Below are 13,026 nucleotides of genomic sequence, written 5' to 3' on the forward strand. Positions count from 1 at the left end.
ATATACATATGTTCCCATATCTCTTCCCTCTTGCGTCTCCCCAATTCCTTGTTTCTTACCTTCAGTTATTCCTTGTTTTTCTGTAGCACAACAGTGGTCCTTAGCAATAGCTATCCAATATTGTTTTCCTTATAGCTTCTATTTCCTCCATATGTCTCAAATGCCTGATTCATCACACCTGCTAGTGCATTCCCTTTCACAGATCCACCTTCTCAATTCACCACCAGTGAAAGTTTATGACAGAGATTATCTGTGCTTCACTGATGGAGTCCTTATCTCCAGTCTGGGCAGAGTGATCTGGCTGTAAACCCAATCTTATCATGTGCTCTTTCAGACTCCGTCCTGATGCAGTCCAGGTTCTCCAGAAGCAGATGCTGAGATAGAGTTTGGGTTGCAAGATATTTGTTGGAGTCAACACTTTTGTAAGGAAGGAGAAGCAGCGGGAGAAATTTATCTGTGATGTAGGCCTGACAATGTTTCCAGCAGCTCAGCTGGCAATGTTGGTGTGAATTTGCCTGTCATATTTTTCCATCAGTGGGCCAAAATGGGTAGGCCTTTATAACACTTGTCTATCAGTCACCAGATGCATGCTGCCCCAGGAACCCCTGGATGAGGTGGCTCTCTGCAGCTAAGGCAGACCCTGAGGGACTGATAATTGGATGCTGTCTGCTGATTACAAGACTTGAAGGAGGATTTGAGCAGTGCTTGTCTGCTACACAGACTCACTTTTCTTCATGCACTGCTTCCAAACCTCTCTCTCTTCCATTCACTTCTCTTTTCTCTTCTCTTTGTCCTTACTCTGCAAAATCCTAGCCTGCCCTCCAACACCTCCTCCCCGCACCCCATCCCCCATCTCCAAGAGATGAGTCCAAGAGAGTAGTGGGAGAACCATTTCTTTGTTTTGTCACTTCCTTCTTTTAGTGGCTGCTAGGTCTGAGCTGGGTTAAGATTGAATTGGAGGGGAGTAAGTTTTTTAAAATAATTCCTTATATTTGCATAGGATTCACAAAGCCCTTTCAAAAACATTTTTGAATTTTACTTCTCACAACCGCTCTGTGAAGAAGCTAGCATTATCCTCATCTTACAGATGAAGAATCTGAGGACTTACCCAATCTATACAGGTCCTATGGAGTGTTGGACCCAGGTCTTTTGATCCCAAGTCCGGGGCTTTGGCTACTATGTCTTAGCTACCATATCTACCTCCCAGTGGGAAGACTGAGGAAAAGACAAGCAATTATTTGCATAAAGAAGATAAGCGCTAATAGTATTCTGGTACCAATTCTGGAAACCAGTGTCAGGAGGTGGTTTCCCACATATCATCAAGCACTTTTCAGACGTGCTGACATGGGCGCCCTGCAATTCAACTCATGCTGACACTATCTACCTATAGATACTGTCATATCCCACAGGTTAAGGGCTCAGTCCTACAAGACTTCCCTCCACACCCCACTTCAAACTGCTGGCAACTCCAGTTTGCCACCTGGGCTTCTGACCGGCCAGCTATAGATCGAAGGTTCCCACAACCCCCATCTTAGTTTGGATTAATTTGTGAGAGGGCTTCACAGAACTCAGAGAAACATTTTACTTACTAGGTTACTAGTTTATTATAAACAAGGATATGTCAGGAACAGCCAGATGGAAGGAATGCATAGGGGAGGTGTGGGGAAAGTGTTCAGAGCTTCCATGCTCTCCCCTGAGCTCACCACTCTCTCCATATCTCCATATGTTCACCAACCTGGAAGCTCTCTGAACCCTGTCTGTTTTTATGGAGGCTTCATTACATAGACATGGTTGATTAAAGCATTGGCCATTGATGATTGATTCAAACTGCAGCCCCTCTTCCCTTCCCCAAGTCAGGGAGGGTGGGATTTAAAGTTTCAATCCTCTAATCACATGGTTGGTTCTCCAGGCTAGCAGCCCCCACCCTTAGGTTTTTCCGCCCCAAAGCCATTAACATAAAAAAAGACACTCATTCTCATCATTTATGAAATTCTAAGGGTTTTTAGGAATCCTATGCCAGGAACTGGCCAAAGACCAAATATTTATTTCTTATTATAAGTCACAATATCACAGCTATGTTAGGTAGGTGATTGCTGTCTCATTTCCAGGACCCACCAACTGGATGCTGGTGACATACTGGGTAGAATGAACTGGTATAAAGGGTGCAGTTTGATACTGATAATCTTTGTATCTATGTTTTCTTTCCAGGGCCAACAAAAACCTCTGGGTACCATGTGGGAATGGAATGAAAGCATTCTCTTTCCTCTCCTCTGCTTTCACACTCATCCTCCTACTGTCTCTTTTCCACATAGCAGCTGGAATGACCCATCATAAACTATAAGTCAGGTATGATACTGCCCTCCTGAAAACCTTCTGGTGGCTTCATAAACTATAAACTATAACTATAAGTCAGGTATGATACTGCCCTCCTGAAAACCTTCTGGTAGCTTCCCACAACTCTTAGAAGACAACTCAAGAGTCCCTCCTGTGGCCTCAGACTCCAGGATGCCTCCCGAACCTCCCACCACTCTCTCCCTTATTCACCTCCCTCCAACTACAGTGGCCTCATAGCTGTTTCTCAGACACATGGAGCACATTCCTTCTTCAGGGCCTTTGCATTTCCTGTTCTGTTTTCCTGGAAAACTCCCCAGACGCTTGCATGGCTCGCTCCTTCACTCCATTCTGGCACCTGTTCAAGTGTGTCTTTCTCAGCCTTCCCTAACTGCCCTCTGCCAAACAGCCTCCCCATTGCTAGCTTTCTTTTGCTGCATTTTTCTTTCTGGCACTTATTACAGTATGACACTATAGCATGTAATTATTTATTTGCTTGTTTATTGTCTCCCTCCCCCACCTCAACAAAAAAGCTAGTCCACGTGGCAGGCACTTTGTCTATTTTGCTATGTCTCCAGCTCCTGGAACAAGGCCTGGCATATCGTGGGAACTCAATATAGATTTGTTGAATAAATGAATGCATCCTCAGTTTTCTTTCTTTTTCTTTGTAAGGAATCATGAACTCTTGTCCTTAATTCACCACTTGGGACTATGGTGAATTATTTATTCTGAAAGGCATTGTTTGAACTCAAAATATTAATTAGAAAAATATATAAACTTCCATTTTCTTCCTTTTTAATTTTAAGTTCCAGTTGCTTCGGCTACATTTAAAGCAGCCAAGATTCCAAATAGAAACACATGGGCTTGACCCCCAAAGCTTTTACAGTCAGTTCTGCCTGTCATCATCAGGTCTAGTCATCTCCTGCTACAACTTAGTTCAGAGGTTCTTAATATGGAGTTGCTGAACCTCAGTGAAATTAATGGATGAGATTCTGGGGACTCAAGAATCTCCTGAAGTTGAGTCAGAATTGTGTGTGCATTTTTCTGGATTTTAAAGGAGACCCAACACCTCCTACAGAGATTAAGAACTCCTCAAATCATGACAGTTAGCACCGTTCACTGTGTCTTCATCCATCTTTGTTGCCAATATAGGACTATTGATTGGGCAGGGGCTTGAGGAGTAGCAGAGGCCTGAATTTCTCCCTTTTCTTCCATAAGAGAGTATAATAACACAAAAAATATATAGTTACTGTAAAAGTTGGCTGTAAATACTAAAGGATGAAAGCCTAAGATCAAATCTAGCAGTCCATCTCTCCTCTCAGCCACCTCCAGTTTTTTATGGAATGATAGGTCATGCACGTTTATACATATTGAAGTCCATCCAACCATCATCCTTCCGTTCATCCATCCATCCTTCCTTCCTTCTATCCATCCCTCCAAAAAATTCCCCACAGCATGTCATACTCAAATGAGAGAGATACATTCTGTTTTCTCTTCAGATTCTAATCCCAGTGACATAATTCCATTTTCAAATACACTGTTGGTATGGCTTTCTTCCCTGCTATCTTTACTGCAATTCTGATCTTGGACATTAAGAATAATGCCTCCAATAACAATTTCATAACATTGTTCAACACACTTTTGGGGGTGGTTAATGTTCACCGGTAAAAGCGAAAATCAAAAAAAGTTACCTGCTCTTTCCTGCAATGAAAATAACTTTATTTTTCCTGTTTAGTGAAGTAATAATTGATACAAAAATTCACGCTTTACTAAGTATGAAAATGTCAATTGAAATCAATTCTAGTCTTACCTAGAGGCTATTTCTAGTGATATTCTGGTGTATTTATTTCCAGACTTTTTCAACTCTCACACACACATACACACGTTTACTTTTACAAAAATAGATTATACTACATATGTTATTTTACAGTTTGCTTTTCCATTTCATATATGATGGCCATCTTTCATTAAATATATACTTCCATTATTATTTAATGGCTACACAGAATCTAATGTATTGCCTAAACAATTTTAAAAACCGACCTCCTATTGATGGACATTTAGATCATTTCCTTTTCCCCATTCTCCTTATTCAAAACAGTGCTGGGTGAACATCCTTGTAAAACACCCACGTGCACTTATCTGATTATTTCTGTAGGATATAGTTTGGGTTTTGGTCTCTTTTTCTGTAAAACAAGAACTTGAAGATCTCTAAGGTTCTAAGCATTCAAATTCTGAAAGATTATCTTAAGTTATAATTTGATTTCTTGCTTTTCTATAAACATTTCTTACACATCCCAGATAAGGAAATATTTATGCTATTTTTAAAAGTAAAACAATTAAAATTAATTCAATTAAAAGAAAAGAAACCCCTTTAGAGATCACTAGAGATTCACTTAGTAGTGTGTTTTAGTGCTGAATTGTTACAGTCACCAGGTATCTTTTGGCCTAGTTTAAACCTGATATTGCCATGTAAATTTATTTAACTAATCTTATTCACCAGTGGAGTCTTCTGAACCTTCTGCTGGTGAATAATGCTCATTATATATACTTTCAAGGTTTAACAGTTAAAACTTTCTCCTCTATAAATATAATTCTAGCTTTTCTTGGGGGAAGAGAGAGGTTGAATTGATAAAATACTCATTATTATAGTTAAAGAGAATTATTACTTTTTTTGCCTAAATAAAGGGAGATTATACAAAACAACTCGCCTATACTCTTCATTGTTCACATCCTGAAAGAGAGAAAAAGGCAAGGGACTGCTCCAGAATAGGAGAAACTAAAGCAACATGGCAAGCAAAGGCTATGGATGATCCTGGATTGGATCTTGGATTCCGATGGGGGGAAATATTGTATGTGACATTGTTTGACTAACTGGCAAAGTTAGAATACAGACTGTGCATGCTAAAATTTCTGAATTTGATCATTATGTTGTTGTTATGAAAAAAAAGTCTCTGTTTCCATGAGATACACAATGAAGTATATAGGAGTAAAAGGGAATGATGTTTGCCATTTCTTTTCTTTTTTTTTAGACATCTCTATTGGACTATAATTGCTTTACAATGTTGTGTTAGTTTCTGCAGTGTAACAAAGTGAATCAGCTATGTGTATACATGTATCCCCATATCCCCTCCGTCTTGTGCCTCCCACCCACCCTCCCTATCCCAGCCCTCTAGGTGGTCACAAAGTGCTGAGCTGATCTCCCTGTACTATGCAGCTGCTTCCCACTAGCTATTTTACATTTGGTAGTGTACATATGTCAATGCTACTCTCTCACTTAGTCCCAGCTTACCCTTCTCCCTCCCCGTGTCCTCAAGTCCATTCTCTACGTCTGTGTCTTTATTCCTGTCCTGCCCCTAGGTTCATCAGAACCATTTTTTTTTAGATTCCGTATATATGTGTTGGCATACAGTATTTGTTTTTCTCTTTCTGACGTACTTCACTCTGTATGACAGACTCTAGGTCCATCCACCTCACTACAAATAACTCAATTCCTTTCCATTTTTATGGCTGAGTAATATTCCATTGTATATACATGCCACACCTTCTTTATCCATTTATCTGTTGATGGACAATTAGGTTGCTTCCATGTCCTGGGTATTGTAAATAGTGCTGCAGTGAAAATTGTGGTACATGTCTCTCTCTCTCTCTTTTTATTTTTTTTTGCAGTATGCGGCACTCTCACTGTTGTGGCCTCTCCCGTTGCGGAGCACAGGCTCTGGATGCGCAGGCTCAGTGGCCATGGCTCACGGGCCTAGCCGCTCTGTGGCATGTGGGATCTTCCCAGACCGGGGCACGAACCTGTGTCCCCTGCATCGGCAGGCGGACTCTCAACCACTGCACCACCAAGGAAGCCCACATGTCTCTCTTTTTTTTTTTTTGCGGTACGTGGGCCTCTCACCACCGCGGCCTCCCCCGTTGCGGAGCACCGGCTCCGGACGCGCAGGCCCAGCCACCATGGCTCACGGGCCCAGCCACTCCACGGTACGTGGAATCCTCCCAGACCGGGGCATGAACCCGCGTCCCCTGCATCAGCAAGAGGACTCTCAGCCACTGCGCCACCAGGGAAGCCCACATGTCTCTTTTTGAATTATGGTTTTCTCAGGGTATATGCCCAGGAGTGGGATTGCTGGGTCATATGGTAGCTCTATTTTTAGTTTTTTAAGGAACTTCCATACTGTTCTCCAGAGTGGCTGTTTCAGTTTACATTCCCAGCAACACTGAAAGCGGGTCCCCTTCTCTCCACACCCTCTCCGGCATTTATTGTCTGTAGATTTTTGATGATGGCCATTCTGATAAGTGTGAGGTGATACCGCATTGTGGTTTTGCTTTGCATTTCTCTAATGATTAGTGATGTTGAGCATCCTTTTATGTGTTTGTTGGCTATCTGTATATCTTCTTTGGAGAAATGTTTATTTAGGCCTTCTGCCCATTTTTGGATTGGGTTGTTTGTTTTTTTGATATTGAGCAGCATGAGTTTCTTGTGTATTTTGGAGATTAATCCTTTGTCAGTTGCTTCATTTGCAAATACTTTCTCCCATTCTGAGGGTTGTCTTTTCATCCTGTTTATGCTTTCCTTTGCTGTGCAAAAGCTTTTAAGTTTCATTAGGTCCCATTTGTTTATTTTTGTTTCTATTTCCATTTCTCTAGGAGGTGGGTCAAAAAGGATCTTGCTGTGATTTATGTCATGGAGTGTTTTGCCTGTGTTTTCCTCTAAGAGTATTATAGTGTCTGGCCTTACATTTAGGTCTTTAATCCATTTTGAGTTTATTTTTATGTATGGTGTTAGGAAGTGTTCTAATTTCATTCTTTTCCATGTAGCTGTCCAGTTTTCCCAGCACCACTTATTGAAGAGGCTGTCTTTTCTCCACTGTATATTCTTGCATCCTTTATCAAAGATAAGGTGACCATATGTGCGTGGGTTTACCTCTGAGCTTTCTATCCTGTTCACATTGATCTATATTTCTGTTTTTGTGCCAGTACCATACTGTCTTGATTACTGTAGCTTTGTAGTATAGTCTGAAGTCAGGGAGCCTAATTCCTCCAGCTCTGTTTTCCTTTCTCAATATTGCTTTGGCTATTCAGGGTCTTTTGTGTTTCCATACAAATTGTGCGATTTTTTGTTCTAGTTCTGTGAAAAATGCCAGTGGTAGTTTGATAGGGATTGCATTGAATCTGTAGATTGCTTTGGGTAGTATAGTCATTTTCACAATGTTGATTCTTCCAATCCAAGAACATGGTATATCTCTTCATCAGTTTGTATCATCTTTTATTTCTTTCATCAGTGTCTTATAGTTTTCTGCATACAGGTCTTTTGTCTCCTTAGGTAGGTTTATTCCTACGTATTTTATTCTTTTTCCTGCAATGGTAAACGGGAGTGTTTCCTTAATTTCTCTTTCGGATATTTCATCAGTAGTGTATACGAATGCAAGAGATTTCTGTGCGTTAATTTTGTGTCCTGTGACTTTACCAAATCATTGATTAGCTCTAGTAGTTTTCTGGTAGCATCTTTAGGATTCTCTATGTATAGTATCATGTCATCTGCAAACAGTGACAGTTTTACTTCTTCTTTTCCGATTTGGAGTCCTTTTATTTCTTTTTCTTCTCTGATTGCTGAGGCTAAAACTTCCAAAACTATGTTGACTAATAGTGGTGAGAGTGGGCAGCCTTGTCTTGTTCCTGATCTTAGAGGAAATGCTTTCAGCTTTTCACCATTGAGAACGATGTTGGCTGTAGGTGTGTCATATATGGCCTTTATTATGTTGAGGTAGATTCCCTCTATGCCTACTTTCTGGAGAGTTTTTATCATAAATGGGTGTTGAATTTTATCAAAAGCTTTTTCTGCATCTATTGAAATTATCATATGGTTTTTATCCTTCAACTTGTTAATATGGTGTATCACATTGATTGATTTGCGTATATTGAAGAATCCTTGCATTCCTGGGGTAAATCCCAGTTGATCATGGTGTATGATCCTTTTAATGTGTGTTGGATCCTGTTTGCTAGTATTTTGTTGAGGATTTTTGTATCTATGTTCATCAGTGATATTGGCCTGTAGTTTTCTTTCTTTGTGACATCTTTGTCTGGCTTTGGTATCAGGGTGATGGTGGCCTCGTAGAATGAGTTTGGGAGTGTTCCTCCCTCTGCTATATTTTGGAAGAGTTTGAGAAGGATAGGTGTTAGGTCTTTTCTAAATGTTTGATAGAATTCGCCTGTGAAGCCATCTGATCCTGGGCTTTTGTTTGTTGGAAGATTTTTTCTTCTTCTTCTTCTTTTTTTTTTGTGGTACGCGGGCCTCTCACTGTTGTGGCCTCTCCCGTTGCGGAGCACAGGCACCAGGCGCACAGGCTCAGCGGCCATGGCTCACGGGCCCAGCCGCTCCGCGGCATGTGGGATCTTTCCGGACCGGGGCACGAACCTGTGTCCCCTGCATCGGCAGGCGGACTCTCAACCACTGCGCCACCAGGGAAGCCCTGTTGGAAGATTTTTAATCACAGTTTCAATTTCATTACTTGTGATTGGTCTGTTCATATTTTCTGTTTCTTCCTGGTCCAGTCTTGGAAGGTTGTACATTTCTAAGAATTTGTCCATTTCTTCCAGGTTGTTCATTTTATTGGCATATAGTTGCTTATAGTAATCTCTCATGATCCTTTGTATTTCTGCAGTGTCCGTTGTTACTTTTCCTTTTTCATTTCTAATTCTGTTGATTTGAGTCTTCTCCTTTTTTTTTTTTTTTTTTTGATGAGTCTGGCAAATGGTTTATCAATTTTGTTTATCTTCTCAGAAACCAGCTTTTAATTTTATTGATCTTTGCTATCATTTCCTTCATTTCTTTTTCACTTATTTCTGATCTGATCTTTATGATTTCTTTCCTTCTGCTAACTTTGGGGGTTTTTTGTTCTTCTTTCTCTAATTGCTTTAGGTGTAAGGTTAGGTTGTTTATTTGAGATTTTTCTTGTTTCATGAGGTAGGATTGTATTGCTGTAAACTTCCCTCTTAGAACTGCTTTTGCTGCATCCCATAGGTTTTGGGCTGTCATGTTTTCATTGTCATTTGTTTCTAGGTATTTTTTGATTTCCTCTTTGATTTCTTCAGTGACCTCTTGGTTATTTAGTAGCATATTGTTTAGCTTCCATGTGTTTGTATATTTTACAGGTTTTTTCCTGTAATTGATATCTAGTCTCATAGCATTGTGGTCAGAAAAGATACTTGATACGATTTCAATTTTCTTAAATTTACCAAAGGCTTGATTTGTGACCCACATTATGATCTATTCTGGAGAATGTTCCATGAGCACTTGAGAAGAAAGTGTATTCTGTTGTTTTTGGATGGAATGTACTTTAAATATCAATTAAGCCCATCTTGTTTAATGTATCATTTAAAGCTTGTGTTTCCTTATTTATTTTCATTTTGGATGACCTGTCCGTTGGTGAAAGTGGGGTGTTAAAGTCCCCTACTATGATTGTGTTACCGTCAATTCCCTCTTTTATGGCTGTTAGCATTTGCCTTATGTATTGAGGTGCTCCTATGTTGGGTGCATAAATATTTACAATTGTTATATCTTCTTTTTTAAAATAATTAATTAATTAATTAATTTTTAGCTGCGCTGGGTCTTCATTGCTCTGCATGGGCTTTCTCTAGTTGATCGAGTGGGGGCCACTCCTTGTTTCAGTGCACGGGCCTCTCCATGCAGTGGCTTCTCTTGTTGCAGAGCATGGGCTCTAGGGCTCACGGGCTTCAATAGTTGCAGTGCAAGAGCTCAGTAGTTGTAGCTCGTGGGCTCGAGAGTGCAGGCTCAGTAGTTGTGGTGCACAGGCCCAGTTGCTCCGTGGCATGTGGGATCTTCCTGAACCAGGGCTCAAACCTGTTTCCCCTTCATTGGCAGGCAGATTCTTAACCACTGCGCCATCAGGGAAGCCCTGTTATATCTTCCTCTTGAACTGATCCATTGATCATTATGTAGTGTCCTTGTCTCTTGTAACAGTCTTTGTTTTAAAGTCTCTTTTGTCTGATATGAATATTGCTACTCCAGCTTTCTTTTGATTTCCGTTTGCATGGAATACCTTTTTCCATCCACTCACTTTCAGTCTGTATATGTCCCTAGGTCTGATGTGGGTCTCTTGTAGGCAGCATATATACAGGTCTTGTTTTTGTATCTGTTCAGCCATTCTGTGTCTTTTGCCTGGAGCCTTTAATCCATTTACATTTAAGGTAATTATCGATATGTATGTTCCTATTACCCTTTTCTTAATTGTTTTGTGTTTGTTTTTGTAGATCTTTTCCTTCTCTTGCATTTCCTGCCTAGAAAAATTCCTTTAGCATTTGTTGTAAAGCTGGTTTTGTGGTGTTGGATTCTCTTAACTTTTGCTTGTCTGTAAAGTTTTTAATTTCTTCATCGAAACTGAATGAAATCCTTGCTGCGTAGAGTAATCTTGGTTGTAGGTTTTTCCCTTTCATCACTTTAAATATGCCCTGCCACTGCCTTCTGGCCTGCAGAGCTTCTGCTGAAAGATCAGCTGTTAACCTTATGAGGAGTCCCTTGTGTGTTATTTGTTGCTTTTCCCTTGCTGCTTTTAATATTTTTTCTTTGTATTTAATTTTTGATGGTTTGATTAATATATGTCTTGGTGTGTTTCTCCTTGGATTTATCCTGTATGGGACTCTCTGGGCTTCCTGGACTTGATTGACTATTTTCTTTCCCATGTTAGGGAAGTTTTCAACTATAATCTCTTCAAATATTTTCTCAAACCCTTTCTTTTTCTCTTCTTCTTCTGGGACCCCTATAATTTTAATGTTGGTGCGTTTAGCGTTTTCCCAGAGGTCTCTGAGACTGTCCTCAATTCTTTTCATTCTTTTTTTTTTATTCTGCTCCGCCACAGATATTTCCACTATTTTATCTTTCAGGTCACTTATCCGTTCTTCTGCCTCAGTTATTCTGCTATTGATTCCTTCTAGAGAATTTTAAATTTCATTTATTGTGTTGCTCATCATTGTTTGTTTGCTCTTTAGTTCTTCTAGGTCCTTGTTAAACATTTCTTGTATTTTCTCCATTCTATTTCCAAGATTTTGGATCATCTTTACTATCATTACTGTGAATTCTTTTTCAGGTAGACTGCCTATTTCCTCTTCATTTGTTTGGTCTGGTGGGTTTTTACCTTGGCCATTCATCTGCTGCATATTTCTCTGTGTTCTCATTTTGTTTAATTTACTGTGTTTGGGGTCTGCTTTTCACAGCCTGCATGTTCGTAGTTCCTGTTATTTTTGGTGTCTGCCCCCAGTAGGTGAGGTTGGTTCAGTGGCTTGTGTTGGCTTCCTGGTGGAGGGGACTGGTGCCTGTGTTCTAGTGGGTGGAGCTGGATCTTGTACTTTTGGTGGGCAGGGCTGCATCCGGTGGTATGTTTTGAGGTGTCTGTGAACTTAGTATGACTTTAAACAGCCTCTCTGCTAATGGGTGGGGTTGTGTTCCTGTCTTGCTAGTTGTTTGGCATGGGGCATCCAGCATTGGAGCTTACTGGCCGTTAGTTGAGCTGGGTCTTAGTGTTGAGAAGGAGATCTCTGGGAGAGCTCTTGCCTATTGATATTACGTGGGGCTGGGAGTTGTCTGGTGTACCAATGTCCTGGAATTGGTTCTCCCACATAAATGGCTCAGGCCTGACACCCAGCTGGAGCACAGAGTCCCTGCCAGCCACATGGCTTGGAAGAAAAGGAAGAAAAAAAAAAAAGAATGGATGGAACCCCAAACCAAATGGTAAAAGCAAAACTAAGCAGACAAAATCACACAAAGAAACATACACACACACACTCATAAAAAGAAAACAAACAAACAAAAAAACAAACAGAACCCTTGGACAAATGGTAAAAGCAAACCTAAACAGACAAAATCACACAAAGAAAGATACACATACACACTCACGAAAAGAGAAAAAAGGAAAAAAAATTTAAAATTAAAAATAAATAAATAATAAAATAAAAAAATAAAAAGGAAGATAGCAACCAAACCAATAAACAAATCCACCAATGATAACAAGCACTAAAAACTAAACTAAGATAAACATAAAACTCAGAAACAAATCAGATGCAGAAAGCAAACCCCAAGTCTATAGTTGCTCCCAATGGCCACTGCCTCAATTTTCGGAGCATTTGTTGGCGATTCAGGTATTCCACAGATGCAGGGTACATCAAGTTGATTGTGGGGATATAATCTGATGCTCCTGAGGCTGCATGGAGAAATTTCCCTTTCTCTTCTTTGTTTGCACAGCTCCTGGGATTCAGCTTTGGTTTTGGCTCCACCTCTGCGTGTAGGTCGCCCTCAGGTGTTTGTTCCCTGCCCAGACAGGAGGGGGTTAAAGCAGCGGCTGATTTGGGCTCTCTTGCTCATTCAGGCGGGGGGGGGGAGGGAAGGGTACGGTAGTCATAATTAGAATGTGGGGTGAGCCTGCGGTGGCAGAGGCTGATGTGACATTGCAACAGCCTGCGGCACCATGTGTTCTCCTGGGGAAGTCGTCCCTGGATATCCAGACCCTGGCAGTGACAGGCTGCACAGGCTCCTGGAGGGTGTGTGTGTGTGTGTGTGTGTGTGTGTGTGTGTGTGTGTGTGTGTGTGTGTGTATAGTGACCTGTGCTTGCACACAGGATTGTTGGTGGCAGCAGCAGCAGCGTTAACGTTTCATGCCCGTTCCTGGGGTCCAAGCTGAT

Source organism: Grampus griseus, assembly GCF_964374135.1.
Source record: "Grampus griseus genome assembly, chromosome: 6".
NCBI lineage: Eukaryota > Metazoa > Chordata > Mammalia > Artiodactyla > Delphinidae > Grampus > Grampus griseus.